Source organism: Notamacropus eugenii, chromosome 2 (assembly GCF_028372415.1).
Source record: "Notamacropus eugenii isolate mMacEug1 chromosome 2, mMacEug1.pri_v2, whole genome shotgun sequence".
NCBI classification, from domain to species: domain Eukaryota; kingdom Metazoa; phylum Chordata; class Mammalia; order Diprotodontia; family Macropodidae; genus Notamacropus; species Notamacropus eugenii.
In genome coordinates this window covers 349,452,012-349,472,979 of record NC_092873.1, presented here as the reverse complement: position 1 = coordinate 349,472,979, position 20,968 = coordinate 349,452,012, and the positions used below count along the sequence as shown (strand labels likewise).

Here is a 20,968-nt window from a genome sequence, read left to right as displayed (position 1 = left end):
CAGAATAAAAATACATAACAATCCTGTAGTCTTAAGGAGAAGCCTAGGTTAGTAAGAAATTAAGTAACTTGCCCATAGTCGTATAGCTTGGTTATGTAAGAAGGGAAACTTGACAGAAATCCTTGGCCTATCCAAGGGCTAAAGGAGCTCTGACTGTACATGAATACAGTCTCTAAAGGAGAAGTGAGAGCTGAAATTCTAAAGAATTAAGAGGGAGAGCAAGGAGGGAAGTGGAGGGGAAGATGAAAGCAGCTCTGGCAGCACCACATTTAACTACTGCCAAATAGAAGAGAAGGAAAGGGAGAGATACCATCCCTCACCCCCTTTACTCCCCCATCCCAACAGCTTCACTTCCAATGCTTTAACTCCAATATCAGGATTGGTGATCTGGGCTAAATGTAATCCAAATAGAACAATTCAGAGTGTTGTAGAGACAAACCCAGGAAATTCCTCGTATCCATGTCCTGCCTCTTCCTTCTATCCTCTAGTTCTCTCTCTCCCTTGTTTTGTTGTTTAGTATTGTCTGAACATTGTCTCTGGGCTATTCTTGGCAAAGATACTTGAGTGGTTTGCCTTTTTTTCTTCAGTGTGCTCCATATACTGATGAGGAAGTGAGGCAAATAGGGGTTAAGTGACTTGCCCAGGGTCACACAGCTACTAAGTATTTGAGGCCAAATTTGAATTGAGATCTTCCTGACTCCAGGTCTGGTGCTCTATCCCCCTACCCCACCTAGCTGCTTGGAGAGAGAGAGGGAGAGGGAGGAAGAGAGAAATAAAAGGAAGGAAGAAAGAGAAAAAGGAAGGAAGGAAGGAAGGAAGGAAGGAAGGAAGGAAGGAAGGAAGGAAGGAAGGAAGGAAGGAAGGAAGGAAGGATCTGCCTTGGGGAGAAGGCAGAGGGCCATGGATGGTAAGGTACCCAGGTAAAGAGAGGCTTATTTTCATAATTTCTGGGAACATTTCTAGCTTGGGGGCTCAGAGCTAGACTGAAAAGATATTTTATTGAATCATATTTTATAACTTCTCAAACAAAGAGAAAGACCAAGTCAATCCAGACCCAAAGAACCCAGGCACAAATGAACTTTATGTAGGGTTAAGCCCTGCAGGGAAAGGACTGGAAGAAAATTGCTTAGGTTCCTTTGTGCTTTCCTGGCAGATTAAAAAAAAAACTCATTCTCTCCACCTACCTACCCTGGGGCAGAACTAAAGACGTGATCCTGATCATCATCCCTTCACTTTCTACCTCAAACAGGCACATATGCTTGCTATTAGAAAGTGTTCAACAAAAAACTGAGGTTGAAAGTTGTCCAAATCTGTGACTTCTTTGATGTAGGGAGTTCCCTGGGAGATTTCCTCTACTGAAGCAGATTGGTGATTGTTTTGCAGCATATAGTCTTAATAGGGTTGTCTGGGGGACTGAGATGTTTTAACAAATTTCCTTGACTTGAATTAAAAGCCAGATTTGAATTCAAGCAACAGGACCCTCTGTTCACATCGACTGCCTCTCATAGAGTAATATTCTAGGATAAATCTAGAGTCCCTAATTATTGTTTGCCATCTAGTTTGTGTTATAAGAGTGAACTGCCTTGAAAATGTGGTGATTTAAGGTACCCACTTTTACTAGAAAGCCAGGTTGGAACCTACCTCAATTTGTGATTTGCATACCCTTATGTCCCTAGATAGACAGTTAGCTCCATTGAAGCCCAGGATTATATTGGTAGATATGAATCTCATGTGGCATTGAAGGATGTAGCAGGAATCACCTCCTACTGTAAGAAAGCCAGAGAAAGATTCATTGTGGAACATAGAACATAGGGATTTTCTTCCTGTTGCCTGGGCAACCACAGAGCAGCTAGCTCCTCATAAGGATAAAATGGAAGTACAGGAAAGAGAAGGAATCAGAAGGAAAAAAAAATCAGAAATCAAGAGAATATAGCATCTATGTTCCATTCAAGGCCTGTTTCATAGGTTACCTTTGTGAAACCATGGCCGATCCCTTCCCAAACAAATGTGATCTCTATTTATTCTGATTCACCAGAGCACTTAGGGTCTTTATGACCCTAATAGTCTTCCTATATTCTAATGCAAGGAGTTTTATATGCATTATCTCCTGGCAGCCTCTCCTCTGTCCAATAGTTAGTAGAGGAATTCTTGTCCTCACTTTACAGATGAGTCTCAGATAAGTGACTTAATTTACCCATGCTCACATTTTTTAAGTGAGGGTGGAGGAGAAATATTGTGAGAGCTCCTCAATTCAGTGGAAGCTCTGCAGATGGAGGAATGGCCTATCTCAAGATGTTTGCCATAAAGAATGGGCAGCCGGTGTTCTAGCCATCTGCCCTCTCAGCACTTCATAGAATCATAGATTGAAAGTTGGAAATTACCTTATTGGTAAAGAAAGAGAGGGTGGGGTACACTTTATGTTGTTGTTCACTCATGTCCAATTCCTTATGACCCCATTTGGAGCTTTCCTGGCAAGGATCCGGGAGTGGTTTGCCATTTCCTTGTCTAACTCATTTTAGAGATGAAGAAAAGGAGGCAAACAGAGTTGAGGGACTTGGCCAGGGACACACAGCTAGTAAGTGTCTGAGGCCAGATGTGAACTCAGGAGGATGTCTTCCTAACTCCTGACCTGACACCCACTGTAATATCTAGTTGCCCATGACAGTTATATTATTATTGTTTTTCAGTCGTGACCCTATTTGGGGTTTTCTTGTAAAGATACTGGAGTGGTTTGTCATTTCCTTCTCCAGCTCATTTTACAGATGAGGAAACTGAGGCAATCAGGATTAAGTGATTTGTCCAGGGTCACATAGCTAGTAAGTGACTGAGGCCAAATTTGAACTCGGATCTTCCAGGGTTTTATTCACTGCACCACCTAGCTGCTCCACAAGTACTATTAAATGTCTGCTATGTGCCAGTCATACTAAGCCTTGTCAAAAGTAAAACAGTCCCTGCTCTCAAAGAATTTACATTCTAATAAGTAAACAACACATACATATATAATATATGCAGAACAGATAAAAATGATTAAAAGATAATTTTGAGAAAGGTGAATAGAAGACACTTTTTATATTAGGTAGGAGTTAAAGAGTCATAAAAGGCTTTATCAAGAAGAAGATGTAGCTAGAACTAAGTGGTTTTTTCATTTTAATTTTTTTATTCTGAATTCAAACACCAATAAAATTTCCATAATCATAACAGAACCCAAAAAGAAGATTCTGTGTGAAATCATACCGCCTGCTCTGTTTTTCAAAAGAATGCAGCAAATTCCACACATTGTTCACAGAATTCTCCTTGTCTGTGCTTCCCTCTGAACTTCCTTCTGCTGTCTTCTGTGCACTTGAAAATAAAAGTTTCAAAGTCCTTGTTTTGGGGATCATTATTGAAAATCCTCCTCTCTTCCCTCCCCTCACATTGAAAACAGAGAAAGAAAAAAAAAGTCCTTGTAACAAACATCATCAAGCAAAACGAATCCACACACTGGCCATATCCAAAAATGTACGTCTCTGCATCTTCCATCCATCACTTCTCTATCAAGAAGTGGGAAACATGCTTCGTAATGGGCACTCTGAAAACATGGGTGGTCATTGCACCAGTCAGACTTAAATCTTTCAGTTGGAATGTTTCTGTCCTTGGATAAATTGTTCCATTTGCTCTGTACTTAGTTCTTCATTCTGAAACAGTTCGTACTGTCCAAGATCCTCTGAAATATTCTTTCCTTGTTTCTTACAATACAATAACATTCCACCACAATACAGTAACATTCCACCACAATAATATACTGCAATTTGTTCAAACCTCCCCTAATTGTTTAAGAGACCCATCTAAAGCGCTCCTATAGATTCTAGTTCCTTTTTCTCCCCTTTGATCCCCCTTCAGGATTGGGGAATCTTGTTTTGCTCTCTATTATTTCCTCCTCTGAATTATTCTCTCTTTTAATGTTCCGCTAGCCCCATTTTTTTCCCTGCTGAGTGGTGTATTTCTATCCCAAACACACTCTCTCCCTCCCTCCCTTTCTCTTCTTCTCTCCTTCTCTCTCTCTCTCTCTCTCTCTCTCTCTCTCTCTCTCTCTTCTCTCTTTATCTCTCTCTCTGTCTCTCTTTATCTCTCTGTCTCTGTCTCTCTGTCTGTCTCTCTGTCTGTCTGTCTGTCTGTCTCTCTCTCTCTCTCTCTTTCCTCCCTCTCTCCATCCTCTTCTATTTCAGATAAGGATCAAGTTCATCTGATTCCCACTCCCATTAGCCCTTCTTCCATATTTATCTATTCTTTTCATGCATCCTAAACTTGAAAAACAGCAAGTTCCACCCCTTTCTTCTTCCTTTCTACGTTAATATATTTCTTTTACCATCCATTCTCTTTCCCCTCTTAAAACTCCCAGGATAGAACCAAAATCCTCAAAACAGAACCAATCTGTTCCCACCCACTCAAGACCTGTTTTTTGTTTTTTTTTTAAATTTAACTCCTTTAATGGCCTTTGAAGTTCTGAAGTTTCTTCTCCCTCTATTAGAATCTTGGCATTACATCACACATCTCTTTCTGTTGCCCAAATAAATCCACCTTTCTAGGTTTCTCTGGCTTGTTGTTGTATTTGTATTTCAAAGTTCCTATTCAGCTCTGGTCTTTTCAGACCAGACTTTCCTGTAAGTACTCTGTCACATTAAAGATTCATTTTTCCCTCTGTAGAATTATGCTCATCTTTTCAGGGTGAGTAATTCTTGACTGTAAACCTATCTCTTTTGATTTTTGCAGTGTCATATTCCAGGATCTCTCATTTTTTGTGGAAGCTGCCAAGTCTTGTGTGATCCTGACTACAGTCCCTTGGTACTTGACTTGCTCATTTCTGATTACTTGCAGTATTTTTTTTCCTTTTATATGGAAGCTCTAGATTTTGGCTATGACATTCCAGGGACTTTTCTTTTGGGGAATTCCTTTCAGGAAGTGATTGGTGGGTTCTTTCGGTCTTTACTTTAAATTTTAAGCTCCTTGAGTTTAGAGACTGTCTTTTGCCTCTTTTTGTATCCGCAGTGCTTGGCACAGAGCCTGACACACAGTAAGCACTTAATTAATGCTTATTGACTGACTGGTCTTAATAGATCTGGGAAGTTTTCATTTATGATTTCTGGAAATATGGTGTTCAGGTTATAGTTTATTTGAAATAGTGATTTTTAGGGAGTCCAATGATTCTTAAATTATTTCTCATTGATCTGTTTTTCAATGGTTCTACCATTTTTTCTGCTAAATCACTCATTCTCTTTCCAGTTTTTGGAAAAAACTGGAAATGATCTGTTTTCCAAGTCACTTGTTTTTTAAAACTAAGTATCTTAGTTGTCTTTTATTGTTTCGATCTTTTCTTTATAATCTATAATCTCTTGCCGTCTCATGGAATCATTGGGGGTTGTTTTTGCTTGGTCTATTCTAATTTTCAAATTCCATTTCTACCAGTTTCTCTGCTAAACCATTCATTCTCTTTCCATTTTTTTCTCCAAAATTTTTATTTCATTTTTTTCTTTTGTTTAACTTCTTCTAGGTGTTCATGTGGTACTTAGGAATTTTTTTTTTCATTTGAGGCACTGCTTGCATTTATCACAGAGTTCCTCTTTTGAAGGGAATCTCTAGATTTGCAATAATTGTTGATACTGGTCAGTGTTTTCTTTCGTATACTTACTTCTGCATCTTTAGTTCCTGAACTGGGTCTTTGTGCCATCATCAAGCTCTTCTGTGCTTTTGTGTGGAGTGATTGACCCTGATTGGTCTCACTCTAGATGTCCTGATTCTTTCTCAGATCTCTGCTTCCTGAATTTAGCCACCCCTGGATCTCAAATGTTCAGGATGCTGGGTCTTAAGAGACCTCTCTGTTGTCTCAGGATAGAGTGCTAGAGACCTCAAAGCCTGAGGTATCCTGGTGTGATCACCACTGCATTGGTCATTAGTGCCGTTTGGCAATTCAGAAGTACCCATCTTGAGAATTTCTGACTACCCTGGTGCTTTCTGACTACATTGGTGATTTTGCAGGGGGAATCCTCTTTTGAATTGAATCTTAGGGGACACCAGGGATTCCAAGAGGCAAAATTGAGGAGGGAGTGCATTCCAGACATGGGGGACAGTGTAAAGACCCAGATTCTGAAACAGAGATTAGACCAATATAACTGGGCCATACAGTGTGTGGAGGGTAGTAATGTGTAAGACTAGAATAGTAGAAAAGGACTAGGTTGAGAAAGGTTTTAAATGTCAGAGGAATTTATATTTTATACTAGAGGTAATAAGTACTTACAGAAGTTTATTGAATTGGGAAATGAGATATGAAATGAGACCTATGCTTTGGTAAAATCATTTTGGCAACTATACAGAGCTAAATCAAGTTAACATGTTTTGAATGCTGTGGATAAGTTCACTTAACTTGGTAGTGTACTTTCCAGAGATGTATACATTGACAATGAGGTTAATCCACTCATTGCCAGAGCTAGCTCAGTGTTTGGGAGGCTCCAAAGAAAAGTTTGGGAGAGAAGAGGTATTAGACTGACTACCAAACTGAAGGTCTACAGAGCCATTGTGTTGACCTCATTATTGTATGCCTGTGAAACATGGACAGTCTACCAGCACCATGCCAGTAAACTGAATTGCTTCCATTTGAACTGTCTTAGGAAGATTCTGAGGATCACCTGGCAGGATAAGGTACCAGACACTGAAGTCCTTGCTTGAGTTGAGCTGCCAAGCATTCAAACTATGCTTCAGAGAGCACAACTCCAATGGGCTGGTCACATTGTCGAACGCAAAATGTGCGCTTGCCAAAAAGTCTTTTTTATGGAGAACTCTCATGGGGCAGGCGATCACATGGTGGTCAGAAGAAGTGATACAAGGACACTCTCAAGAACTTTGGATTTGACTGTGCAACATGTGAAACACTGGCACAGGACCACTCAGCATGGCATGCCCACATCAGAAAGGGTGCTGTGCTCTAATGAGCAAAATAGAATTGAGAAAGCACAAAGTAAACATAGGATGCTCAAATTTGGAGTACCCACCCCAAATATTCACACAGACTATCTGTGCCCAACCTGTGGTAGAGCGTTCCGAGCTCTTATTGGTCTGATCAGCCACAGTCAGACACACTGAAGTGAATATTTTATCATGGTGATGTCATTTTTGTCCTCTTCGAAAATGTAGGACAACAATCAACCAACATACTAAACTGTAGATGATACAAAGCAGGGGTAGTGAACCTATAGCCTCGAGGCCACATGTGGCCCTCTAGGTCCTTGAGTTTGACCCTGTGAAGTTTAGATTCAGTCACAGGGCCATACTTGAAAACCTAGAGGGCCACATGTGGCCTTGAGGTCACAAGTTCCCCACCCTGATCTAAAGAAAGGCAAACAAAAAAAGTCTGTATTCTCAAGGAGCTCACAGTTTAATGGAGAAGGCAACATGCAAATAGCTACATATGAACAAGATAGAGAAAGAATAAATTTGGTTGTAATTACAGAGGGAAGGTGCTAGCATTAAAGCGGATTAAGAAAGGCTTCTTATGGAAGTTAGGATTTTAGCTTGAAGGAAGCCAAGGAAGCCAGAAAATGGAGATGAGGAGAGAGAAAATTTCAGTTACAGGGGACAGCTAGTGGAAATGCCCAGAGCTGGGAGATGGAGTGTCTTGTCCACGGAAAAGCAAGAAAACAAGTGGCACTGGATTGCAAAGTACATGGAGGGGACTAAGTTATAAAAAGATTAGAAATGTAAGAAAGGGCCACTGATTGTGACCTGAACTAGAATATTTGAATAGAGAGAACTGTGCAACAAATGTAGAGATAGATGCAAGATCTGGCAACTGCCTGCATGTGTGAAGTAAGACTGAGGAGTCAAAGATTACACCAAGGTTGTGAACTTGGGTGGCTAGAAAGATGGTAATGCCCTCTACAGTCATTCAGAAGAGGGGTAAGTTTAGGGAGAAAAATTAGGAGTTCACTTTCTGTTGACATGTTGAGTTTGAAATATCTAAGGGACATTCAATTCAAAATGTCTCATGAGTCGATGATGTGGAGCTCAAGCTCAGGAAAGAGAGCAAGATTGGTTACATAGATCCAATCTGTAGTGAGTCAGTCAACAAACATTTATTAAACACTATGTGCTAAGGTGGAGTATACAAGCCAAGAATACAAAGGTCAGCAAAGGAAAGACTCTGTTCTCAAGCATACTTTTTTTTCTGTATATATTTTTAAAATTAATTTATTTGTTTTCAATTTTCAGCAATCACTTCCATAAGTTTTAAATTTTCTCCCCTTTCCTCTCACCTCCCTCCCCAAGACAGCATGCAATCTTATATGGATTCTACACGTACATTCTTATTAAACACATTTTAACATTAGTCATGTTTCATAAAAGAATGAAAACGAATAGGAGAAACCATGAAAAAAACCAAACCAAACCAAAACATAACAAAAAAGAAAATAGTCTAAGGAGCATACATTTTAATGGAGACAATAACTGAACCCATGGGAGCTGATGAGACCACCAAATGAGAGAGTAGAGAGAGAAGAGTGAAGGAAGCCCAGGACAGAACCTTGGGATATACACATAGTGAACATGATGTGGATGACAATCCAGCAAAGGACACTGAGAAGGAAAGTTAATTAAATGAGTAGAAGGAAAAATAAAGAGAGATCAATGTCTTGAAAAACCCTGAGAGGAGAGAATATTCAGGAGGAAAGGACTGTTAACACTATCAAAAGCTTGCAGAGAGATTAAAAAGAGGCTGTTAAGAGATCATTGATAACTTTGGAGAGAGTAGTTTCAGTTGAGCAATGAGGTTAGAGCAGAGGGTCCCAAACTTATTTGACCTACTGCTCCCTTTAAAAAAAATTACTCAGTGCTCCCCTGGAAATCTACTTTCTTTAACCTATTAACAGTTTTTTTGAAATTTGCATTATTTCAAAAAATATGCAAAATGTTTTATTTTAAAAAATGATGCCTCTTAAATTTAACAATTTATTGTAAATTTGTGGGGTTTTTTCCTACATTGAAATTTTGATGACACGGTGTTGCATGTATAGTATTGTATTGTAGACAAGTCATTACACCCACATATTCCTGAGGATGCATGCTGGACTTCCCGACAATGCACAATACACTCACCTGCCAACACTTGCTTGTTAAGACCTGTTGGTGGATGTGACCACTAATCTATTACAACTTGAATTTTGTGTGTTTATTTGGAAAATAATGTAGTCATTATGACTTTAACTCTGTTATACAACAGATGAAACCTGTATGGACAGTTTTTCAAAATTTTCTTCTTTCTTTATGTTTCCACTGCTTCCTTATTTTTATTCAATGCCCCCACCTCCACAATTGCACCCAAGGTCATTACTGCCCCTCCCCCCCAACCTGGATCATTCCAGCACCCCCTAGAGGGTGATATTGCCTTCTTTGGGAACCTGTGGGTTAGATTGCAGAGGATTTAGAAGCACGTAAGAAAAAGTGGAAGTGCTGAGTGTAGATGGGTTTTCTAAGGAGTTAAACTCATAAGAGAAAAAGAAATATAGGATGGGATACTGATGGACTCTAATGAAGGATTTTTAAGTGTGGGGAGCTAGGAAGGAACCAGTGGATAGAAAAAGACTGAAGATTGGAGAGAGATAAGAGAATGATACTGGAGGATGTCTGCTGGAGAAGATAAGTCGGAATGGGAAGTTCAAGGGAACATATAGAGGGTATTTGATGAGGAGAGAAAGGCCACCTCTTCATCAGGATTGTGGTAAAATAAGAATACAGAAGAATGGTGTCAGGTGTTGTGAGAGGTAGAAGAGAGGTAAATAGGGAGTTCAGGGTAACTGGTCTGTATTTTCTCAGAAAAGTATGAGGTTGGTGCTGTTGTTCTTCATCCTTCATTCTCAAAGAGCACCAGTGATTATCATGAGGGTGGTGATGAGGTAAAGACCTCAGCTGAGATGGTGGTTGGATGAGTTACTGTAGAAGGCATGAGAAGAAAAGAGGTTTGGAACAGCCCTTGTGGAAAGTGATAATCAATTAGCAGAGAGTAAAAGGACTGTTTTACTACAATGAGGGTCAATTTGAAATTATGTAACATAAATTTGTAGTGGACTCAGTAATCATGGTTGAGTGATTTCCTATGCAAATTAAATGGAAAAACTTACCTATGTCCCTTCCAAGAGTCATCTTTCTTAAGCATTTATAAGGATGGGATGGAAGAGCCCTTATACCAACCAAGTAAGAAAAGTTGAAAATCCCCTAGTTTGACCCTATAGCATCTCTTTAGGGGTATCTAAAATGGAATGGGGCTGGTTTAAGCAAGCCATACATATGTAGTTTGCATCCTGGCTCAGATGGTTTAAAAAACCCCTAAAATCATTCCATTTACTATATATAACTACAAAGAGAAAGAGGTTAAAAATTCACATAATGTGTAGAACACATATAAGATCCCATGTCGTTGTGGGGAGGGAAGAGGAGGGAGAAAAATCTTAAACTTATGGAAGTGATTGTTGAAAACTGAAAACAAATTAATTATTTTTTAAAAAGATTAAAAAAAGAATTCACATCATAGTGCAATGGAATTATGAATTTGGTCCAGGGGGCCTGGGTTCGAATCCTAGCTGTTCTATCTGTATAATCTTGGGAAAGTCACAACCTCTCTGGATCTCAGTATCCTTATGTGTAAAACAAAAAAGTTGGGCAATCCAACTTGGTTGGTCCTTTCTAACTCCAGCTTTATGATCCAATAATTATAATAACTGATAAATACAGATTATCCCAAAAATCTTAGTACAGTTTTAAGCTTGAATAGATTAAACTAGTGATTAAAAACTAACATATTAGCTTGAAGTAATAGCCTGAACTAGTGACAAACTAAAGTTTTAAACTTTACTAGCTTAAAAACTGCAGACTTTAAAAGAAAGACTTTTGGGATACCCTATATAGGTATAAAAGACCCTTTGTATACATTATTTCATTACAGTCTCATGACAACCACGGAATATTGCAGATTTTAGTATTGTCATTTTATACATGAGGCTCATGTGGTCACATTGCTCCTAAGTGTCAAGTGCAGGAAAAATATACTGTCAATTCCACAATTCAGTGGAAGCCTTCTGGATAGAGGAATGTCCTGTTGCAAGATGCCAGCCACAAAGGCTGGGTGGCCAGTGTTCTCAGATTCCATTTCAGGACCCAAAGGTCATCTAGGCTGGAGGAAGTAGGACAACTGTCTGTTCTATTTACCTCAGTGAACTTTTCCCATGTGTCAGGATGTGAATTACCAGCATTTGGAGATCCCAATATCACACTATCTATTGACCTAGAGCCAAACTTAGGAACTTTGCTGCCTAGGGCAATCAGGGACAAGGTCATTGTTACTAGGGAGGTTTTCTATGCTCTCTAAGTGATAGTCCTGTTGTTTCTATAATGCTGAAGGCCTCTTCATGGTGTCAGCTTCCTCTAAATTTGGGGACAAATCCTTAGTTTCCCCTCCCTAATTGCAACTCTGCCTACAGACACTTCAGGCAGTTTCAGAAGAGGAAAGACACCCACCTCACATCTGGCCCCCTCTATGAGCAAGTGTCTCTCCCTATCCCTAGCTATTTGATAGTGACAACCTCTGTTAATTATAGATTTGCAAGTGGGTCAGTGGATTCCAGCCCTGGAACAAGCGGCAAGCAGAAGAAACTGAATCCTTTAGGTTCAAACTGGAGCAGGCTTCAAGATAAACAAGGATTTCACATTTATTTATGTATCAGTCATTTTGAGAACTCCATCTTTCTCCACCAAAATACAGAGTAAATGGCAAGAGTTCTTTTTTTTTTTTAAAGTAGGATGATGAGACTCAGAGCAATGAAAGATGGACCTTACTCTTTCCTTCAAAAAAGTAGATTATAATTTTAGTAAAATCAGGATCTATATCTTCTATTTCTTTTATATCTCCTTTCCTCCTATAGAGCACTCCTCCTTTGAACTAGTAATAGTTCAGTCCAAAGGCACTTAATAAATTATCTGTTCAGTGAAAGGAGAAAGACAATATACACGAAGTGCAAGGTGTTTTAGATACTCTCAGTGTCGTTTTAAACTATTAAAGCTTAAAACGACACTAAGACTTTTGGGATGTCCCGTATATTTTTTAAATTGTCAGTCAATTCTTAATTGTCTCTTCTGTTATAGGAACACAGTGGGACAGGTAATTCAAAACATTAGATAATCTACAATTCCTTTTAATTTGGTTTCATTCTGTGATTAAATGATTTAGCAGAAAAGTGACCTTTGTAATGCTGAGCTGTAGGTAGAACCATGGATGATGGAAAGGAATTTAAAAATAATTTACTTCAATGATTCTCAAACTTTTTGGAGTTGAAAACCCTCCCCCAGCCCTTACTTTTAACATAAGCAAATTTGACAGACCTCCTCTGACAAGAGTCCTAGATTTAGAGCTAACAGAGACCTGAGAGATCATCTAATTCAAACTCCCTCATTTTACAGATAAGAAAGCTAAATTCCAAATAGGGGAGGGAACTTAATCCAAGTCACACAAAAAGTAGAAAAGCCAGGGATTTGAAACCAGGCCTACTGATTCTAAATACGATGCTGTTTAGATTGAAATGTTCTGCCTCCATCCATGATAATTATACTTTTAGTACCCCACAGATTGAGTAAATATGTGATGACAAAAACAGTTTTTTTAAAAAATGGATTCATATTTTGTTCATCACAATAGCAACATTAGAAAATTTTATATGTATATATATGAATATCTATATATGTAGAGAGATTATTCTATAGAAGTTAAGCTTGTTCATTAATGAGTGAACAAACTTACTAAAAACCACTTAATGAGATAAATGATAAATATATGAATTTGCAGATTCCTTATTGTTTGTCCTTTGTTTCAAAGGGGACCAATGACATCACAGGAACATGTGTTGATTTGTGTGTAAATTGGATTTAAGTGAGGCAGAGTTGCACAAAGTAGTCAGCCTCTCTCTTCCAGAATCAGTGAAGTCCATTGGCAGGACAAAAATGAGACCTGTTGATAGCCTGAGATGTAATGGATGACCTCGGAATCTTCAATCTCTGACCAAGCTCCAAGTGCTCCAGAGTGCGTGCTTCAGCTGCCTTCGTGGCCTTTGGAACAGCCTTGTAATAAGATTCTTTTTAATAACTTGTAAAAGATTCCTTTTAATAATTTCAGTAACCCCAAGGGTCCATAGCATATAGATTAGGAACTAATTATTTTGTCCATTTGTTTCATTTTGCAGGTGAGAAAACTGGGGACTAAAGAGGCCTGTGGATTTGCTCAAAGTTCGAAGTAAACAGAATGAGGTCCCCATTCCTGGAAAGCAATGGATGATTTCTAAGATCTTTCCTACCTCTAAAATTCTATGACGCAATGACTTACTTCTAGTAAAGAGGTAAATAGCTTTTATTCCTTGCATCTCCTGAAGAAGAGGTAGTGGGGAAGCTGGGTGAAAAATTAGCACGTCAGTGTTTTTAATCTTGTGGCTACAGCTACGGTTGTTAAGGAAACTGAACCACAGTGGAGAGTAGGGATGTTGTTGAGATTTTAAAATGGAACGAAATTCAAGTATTCTCCCTTCCAAGCTATCCTTTTTTGGAAAAAATATTTTATTTATGTATTTTGTTTTCAGTCACCTATATTCATTTCCCATTGTATCCTTCCTTTAATCTTTCCTCAAAAGCTATTTATTATAATAAAGAATAAAAAAGAGCAGAGAAAGATTCAGCAAAACTAACCAAAATATCAAAAAGCCTGAAATTTTATTCAGTGTCCCATACCCTGACTTCTGCAAAGAAGCAAGGATTGGTGTTTTCTCATATCTTTTCTTTGGGGCTACACTTAGTCATTACAATTTCTGTCATTATTTATATTGTTTTCCAGGTTCTGCTTACTTCACTGCCTCAGTTCATTTAAATCTTCCCAGGTTTCTCTGTATCCACCATATTGGTCTTTTCTTATAGTGTAGTAGTAATATTCCATTACATTCATGTACCACAATTTGTTTAACCATTTCACAATCTATGGATATCTTTGTTTCCAGTTCTTTACTACTACAACAAGTGCTGTAGATATTTTGGTGTCTGTGAAGCCTTTCTTTTTGTTATTGATGTCCTTGGGGTGTATGTCTAATAGTGGACAAAGGGTATGGTTTTAGTGAGTCTTTTCAAATAATCCCAAATTGTTTCCAGAATGGTCGTACCAATTCTGAGTTTCACCAATTAGTGTATCTGTCTTTTATCAACCCCTCTAACGTTAACTTATTCCCATAGTGTTGCATCTTTTACAGTTTCCAGAGTTGTTTTGAATTGCATTTCCATTTTTATTAATGACCTAGAGACTTCTTTCATATGCTTGTTAATAATTTGCAATTGTTCTTTTGAAAAGTGTTTGCATCCTTTGAGTACATTTATCATGAGATGGTCATTAGTCATTCATATCTTTTGAATATGAGACTGTTATGAGAGATATTTTACATAAAGATTTTTTTCTCACTTGACGACTTCCATTACTATCCTAGTTGCATTAATTTTGTTCATGCAGAAGCATTTCAATTTCATGTAATTGAAATGATCTATTTTGGTTTGTGTAATTGTCTCTATCCTTTATTTAGTTAAGAATTTACCCCCAAGGGATGCCCATGAACTGGGGAATGGCTGAACAAGTTGTGGTATATGATTGTGATGGAACACCATTGTGCTATAAGAAAATGAAGAATAGGGTGGTTTCAGAAAAAAATTGATATAACACCAAATCTCTAAATTAATTTTAGTAGTATTGGTATATTCATTATATTGACATGGCCTAGTTATAAGCAGTGACTGTCTCTCCAGCTATTTAAATTTTTTTTTTAATTTCTTCAAAAGTGTTTTATAAATTGTTTCTTAATAGGTATTAAGTACGGTTTGGTAGACTGAGTCCCAGATATTTTGTTCATTTTACAGTTGTTTTGAATGGGACTTCCATTCCTATTATTATTTCTTGGATTTTGTTATTACTACTGTTTATTTTGTAGCCTGCAACTTTACTAAATCTATGAATTTTCTCAATTAGTTTCTTTGCTGATTTTCTAGGATTTTATAAGTCATGTCATTGGCAAAGGGATAGTTTCGTTATCTGACTATATGTCTTTATTTTCTTTCATCTTACTGTAATTGCTAGCATTTCTAGAACTATGTCAAATAATAGCAGGGAAACGGAGGATTGTTGCTTTATCCTTTTAGTTACTGGACATGCTTCTAGTATTTCTCCATTGTATATAATTATTTGTTATTTTAGATGAACAGGTTTTTGTCACATTTTTTCAAAAGGCTCTTCTAAACTTGTGCCTTATAGAGTGCTTTTTAAAAAGCATAAGTAACTATTGTTCTTTTCAAAGCCTTTTTAAAAAAAACTTTTGATATAATCATGTGACTTTGGGGGGAAGGAAAGGGAATACGCACTTACAGAATGCCTAATACGTGCATGGCACCGTGCTAAGCACCTTACAAATATCTTGTTTGATCCTCACAACATTCCTGCAAGGTAAGGGTTGTTATTATCCGTATTTTAAAGTTGAGAAAACTGTAGAGACTAAGGGACTTGCCCAGCTTTTGTTCAGGCATTTCAAACTCTTTGTGACCACATTTGGGGTCTTCTTGGCAGAGATACTGGAGTGCTTTGCCATTTCCTTCTCCAACTCATTTTATAGATGAGGAAAATAAAGCAAACAGGGTTAAGTGACTTAGCCAGGGTCACACAGATAATAAGTGTCTAAGGCCAGATTTGAACTCAGCAAGATGAGTCTTCCTGACTGTAGGCCTAGCACTCTATCCACTGCAGAACCACCTAGCTGTTCTGGCTCACAGACCTAGTAAGTGTCTAAAGGATGGATTGAAATTTAGGTCTTCCTGATTACAGGTCTTAGAATTCTATTCATTGTACCACCTAGCTACCTCCAGAATTAAACTAAACTTTAAAACACACACCACACACTCACCTAAAGGAGCTTTAGTTGGTTTTTTTGGGGGGTAGGATTAATTACATGAATTATTTTCATTCCTAATATAAACTTGATTTGTAATTAATTTTTTTTTGGATAAATTGCTATAGTCTTTTTGCTGAGATTTTACTTAAAATTTTGGCATCAATGTTTGCTAATGATAGTGATCTTAATTCTCTTTCTTTCCTTTATCATCCCCCAATTTAAGTAGTACAACTGTATTTGTATTGCAAAAAGTTTGGCAGGGTGCTTTATTTCTCAACTTTTGGGGAATAATTTGTATAACATACATTTTGATCTATAAGCTCCCATGAGTTTTCATCCTATCTCACTTACATGGGGTCATTCATTCTAGTTATACAGTTAATTCTCTGCCCCCTAAAATAATGGTCATCAGAATGGGGACTTGGATACCCCTGGCTGAACCCCAAAGGGGTCTGCGATCAGCTAGCTAAATCTCACTTTCCCTGTGATGGCCGATCATAGGGCTGGTCACCAACACAACACGTTCTCATCTCCCCACATGCAGGAACTCTGTTCCTTCTCTCTGCTGTTTCCAGCTCCTGAAGTTGACCCCAGAGGACAGTTATAACCCAGGTGCTATGTGGATAGCCACAGGCTACTGAGTGCACAGGTGCTTGTGGGAAGATTCTCCATCATGCTCTTCCTCTCTGTGCCCCCCAGCATACCCACCTCCTGTCCCCCAGTTCACCTTGTGGCTGCAGCAGTCAGCCTTCAGAGGTTGGGTTCTGCCTCTAGAGCAGCTCCTACTGACCGAGGGCTCAGCCTTCCCTCCTATGTTGAGTATCACTGAGTCAATTGTATCAGAGGAGCGGGTGTGAATGGGCCGCATGCCTCCCAGGTCTTATTGATAGCCCTTCCTCTTCCCCAAATTTGCCCATCTTGTGAACTTTCCTTTTTCTGTCCAGGGTACTGCTTTGCTTCAATTCACCCAGCTTCTCATCTTCTGTGAACGTTTGGTTTTCAACTCCTCATTCCCCTTCCCATATCCAAATAGTTGCCAAATCTTGTCATTTCTACCTTCACAACATTTCCTTCATGCATCTCTTTCTCTCTGCTCACATAGCCACCACCCTCATTCTACCCTACTTCTCCCCCACCACTTGGACTATTGTAACAGCCTTCTAATGGTTTCCCCTGCTTCAATTCTCTCTCCTCACTAACCTGCGCCCCCAAAAAGGTATTTTTCCTTAAGTTCAGGCACGTCACCTCCCCAACTCAATAAACTCCTATTGACTGTAGGTTTAGATGTCATATATTATCATTTTTATCTTTCTCCCTTCTTTTTAAATGTCTATCTTTGTACAGATTTTATAATGTACACAATTATTTTCACAGTAGCACATGCATATAATTTGCAAATAAATAAGTATACAGATATCGGGAGTATGTGCTCAAAAGTGTTTAGTAACAGGGGTGAAAGTTCAAAAAAGTTTAGAAACCATTTCCCTAAAGCAAGAATTTTTAACCTTTTCTATGGGTTATGAACCCCTTTATCAGCCTATTGAAGCTTAGGGGACCCCTTCTCAGAATGTTTTTAGATGCATAATATACATAGGACTATAAAGCAAATCAATTATATTGAAATGGTCATTATAATTTTTTAAAAATTAAAGACCCCATTTTACAAAATCCTGCAAAAGGACTGACCAGCTCCATGATGCAATGCAACTAGGGATGGGAATGGGAATGAGTGTTCTGCCACCTACAGGTACCTTGGGGCACTGCAACTGTTGCTGTCCTTTGTTTTTGCTGTTCTGTAACCTCCATCCTGTGTGTGTTCATCCTTCGTTGCCGAAGAAGACCATGCCATCAGAGAAATGGTGACATGACTTGCACTTGACTTTGTTTTGAATGAGGGAGGGCTGTGCAGGTCACCAGCCTCACTTCTCCTCCAGAGCCATCTGAATCCAGTGACCAGATATTCATCAGGATGACTGGAGATGACCCAGGATGAGGCAGTTGGGGTTAAGTGACTTGCCCAAGGTCACACAGCTAGTGAGTGTCAAGTGTCTGAGGTGAGATTTGAACTCAGGTCCTCCTGACTTCTGCACTGGTGTTCAATCCACTGCACCACCTAGTTGCCCCAACCTCCATCCACATTTATAATGACAATGTCATATTTTTTAAAAGTATTTTACCATTTACAAAGACTCTCCTCTTGATAGCCCTATGAGTCAAGCAGTCAAAGTCTTAAGTATCTCAAAATTCTAATTATCCCCATGAGACTCTGTTATCTCACAGTGAGTATGGTTTTTGAACAATCGTAGGCCTGAGCTGAATGAAACCTTGGGGATTATCTAATGTAATGCCCCCATTTTACAGTAAGAAAAGTAAATTTCAGGATGAGTGAGAGTCACACAGGTAATAGGTCAAAGATTCAGACCCTGACCCTCTGACTCCAAATTCAGTCTTCTTTCTCCAACACCATGCTACTTCTCTCAGACCATTATAATTGAGAGCAACCTTAGAGATTATCCAGTCCAGCTGCTCCATAATCTAGCAGGAACTCTGTGTTCTTGGGACATTCTGGCTTAACTGAGTTTCACACCAAGATTTTTGATAACTCATCTTTTCCTCCACTGCTTTTCTGTGTTTTGTGAAGCAGTAAAAATGGTCTTCCAACATTCCTCTTTCATAAGATTTTGCAAATAAGTTTATGTTCTAAACTCATATTCCATTGGCTGCCATGTGTCTCTACTTGACAAGCTCAAGAATTTGCTGGATAAAGTGGTTTTTAGGTTCTTTGACCTCCATGATGTTTAGTTAATCTTCCACAAGAAAGGATAATGGCCCGTGGTGATGTCATTTCCTTGTTCCATTTCCCATTTTTCAGTATTAAACCTGAATAGATTATGCTAGGGCTGTTTTATTTACATACTATTTGTTCTTTGTCCTTTCTTTTAATTTGGTGTTGGTATCTTTGTTCTAACAAATCAGTGGTCTAACTACACATCTGATTCAGAAATACCCCACATATCAGTAAGCAGTCATTTCAAATCTGTGAAGACATGGTTTCATTTTTGTGTGTGTGATGTTGTTCAATGCTTATTGCACTTAGAGTCTTCCAGCTTTCTTCATGGAAAAGTGTATTCATGATATCTAGGTATGGGGTTTCTATTTAGCTTCTGGCCTCTCATTTCTTAATAATGAACCTTATTTTCCAAAGTATCTTTCTCTGCCTTTCCTAAACCCACATTTGAATTGAAGTCACTGATAATTAAGGAATGTCTTACTTTGGAGTTATCAAATTCTTTCTAAATATTTTCTTTCTCAGAGGTTATCAATATGTACACAAATATTTATAGCACCTCTTTTTGCAGTGTCCAAAAATTAAAAATTGAGGGGATGTTCATTAATTGGGGAATGGTCAAACAAAGAGTGGTATACAAATACAGTGGAATCCTATTATGCTATAAGATATGATGAAGGGGATGATTCAGAAAACTCTGGGAAGACTTGTATTATCTGGTGAAGTAAAGTGAGAAGAACCAGGAGAACAATTTATACGATAAATTATTACAGGAATGTTGTAAAAAAAATAATCAACTGTAAAAGACTTAATAACTGTGATCAACACAATAACCAACCATAATTCCAAAGGACTCAGAATGCAAATTGAGGCCTACGTTTTTCCTTTTCTCTTCCTTCCTTTTCCTTCCTTCTTTCTTCCATCCTTCTTGTCCTTCTTTCCTTCCTTCCTCCCTTCCTTCCTTCCTGCCTTCCTTCCTTCCTTCCTTCCTATTTGGTTAGATGCATGGCTAATACAAGAATTTATTTTGCATGATTATGCATATTTGTAACGAGTTTTGTTTTTCTTGCCTTCTCAATGGATAGGAAAGTGGATAGATGGAGGGAGATAATTCAGAATTGAAAATAAAATAATTGAATATAATTTTTTTCTTTCTGTTTTCCCCCTTAACAGATGTCATGTAAGCTGTAGTTATCTTTATTACGACACTTCTACTTGTGTTCATCTTGAATACAGCAAGGCAAGAACACCAAATTTCCCACGAAATGTTGTTTCTTCTATTTAGAACTATTCCCAAAAGATCTTAAACTGCATAAACACTTTGACCCAGAAATATCACTACTACATCTATATCAAAGAAGAAGGGAAAGGATTCATTTGTACAAAAATATTTATACCAGCTCGTTTTGTGATGGCAAAGGATTGGAAATTGAGGGGATGCCCATCAGTTGGGGAGTGGCATGCGATTGTGATGCTATAAAAGATGATTAGGGGAATGGCTTCAGAAAAACCTAAGAAGACTTACATGAGCTGATGCAAAGTAAAGTGAGCAGAACCAGGAGAACATTGTGTATAGTAACAGCAATGTTGTGATGATGATGATTAACTGTCTGGGGCTGGACAAAGGGAGAGAATTTGGATCTCAAAATTTTTAAAAGGATGTTAAAAAATGATGTTTCTTGGTACCTTTGGGTACATCATAAAACCAATTCTTTTACTTGCCTCTCCAAAAGGAACTTGTTAGCTGTCCATCCAGTTAGCTGCAACTTCTTTTGTTCTACTGCTTTGGGGTTCTCAATGTATTTTTCTGAAAGACAGTTACCCCTGAGGGTAGGTTTTATAATTCCATCACATGCACGCAGTAAAGGCCTAATAAATGTTTATTGAATTGAATTGAATTACTAGATTAGTAAACTTGAGTACCACCAAGTCTGTGCTGGTAGTATTGTTTTAGTCACACTACAGATTACTTTTATCCTTGAATATTATTTCTGAATATATACACACATATATAGTAATGTATATATGTGTATAATCTTTCTCTCATAAATAAACCCTTTAAAAGAAATATACCTAATACCTTATATTTAACTCTTATAAATGAGATATGTAACATGTTTTGCAAACCTTAAAACATTATATAAGTACTAGCAATTATGACCTAGTATTTATTCCATTTATATTTATCCTGTATATACTTACA

The 20,968-nt window shown here is 38.1% G+C and overlaps 1 long non-coding RNA gene across 1 annotated transcript in view; it reads left to right on the top strand.

The window, feature by feature from the left end:
* The window catches only part of LOC140528298 (uncharacterized), a 28,882-nt gene extending 8,188 nt beyond the window's left edge, over window positions 1-20,694 (top strand). Inside the window, exons 2-3 of the long non-coding RNA XR_011975135.1 lie at window positions 13,254-13,406; window positions 19,939-20,694. This is a non-coding gene — a long non-coding RNA (uncharacterized lncRNA). The remainder of the gene's footprint in view (window positions 1-13,253; window positions 13,407-19,938) is intronic.
* The last annotated feature ends 274 nt before the right edge of the window (window positions 20,695-20,968 follow it).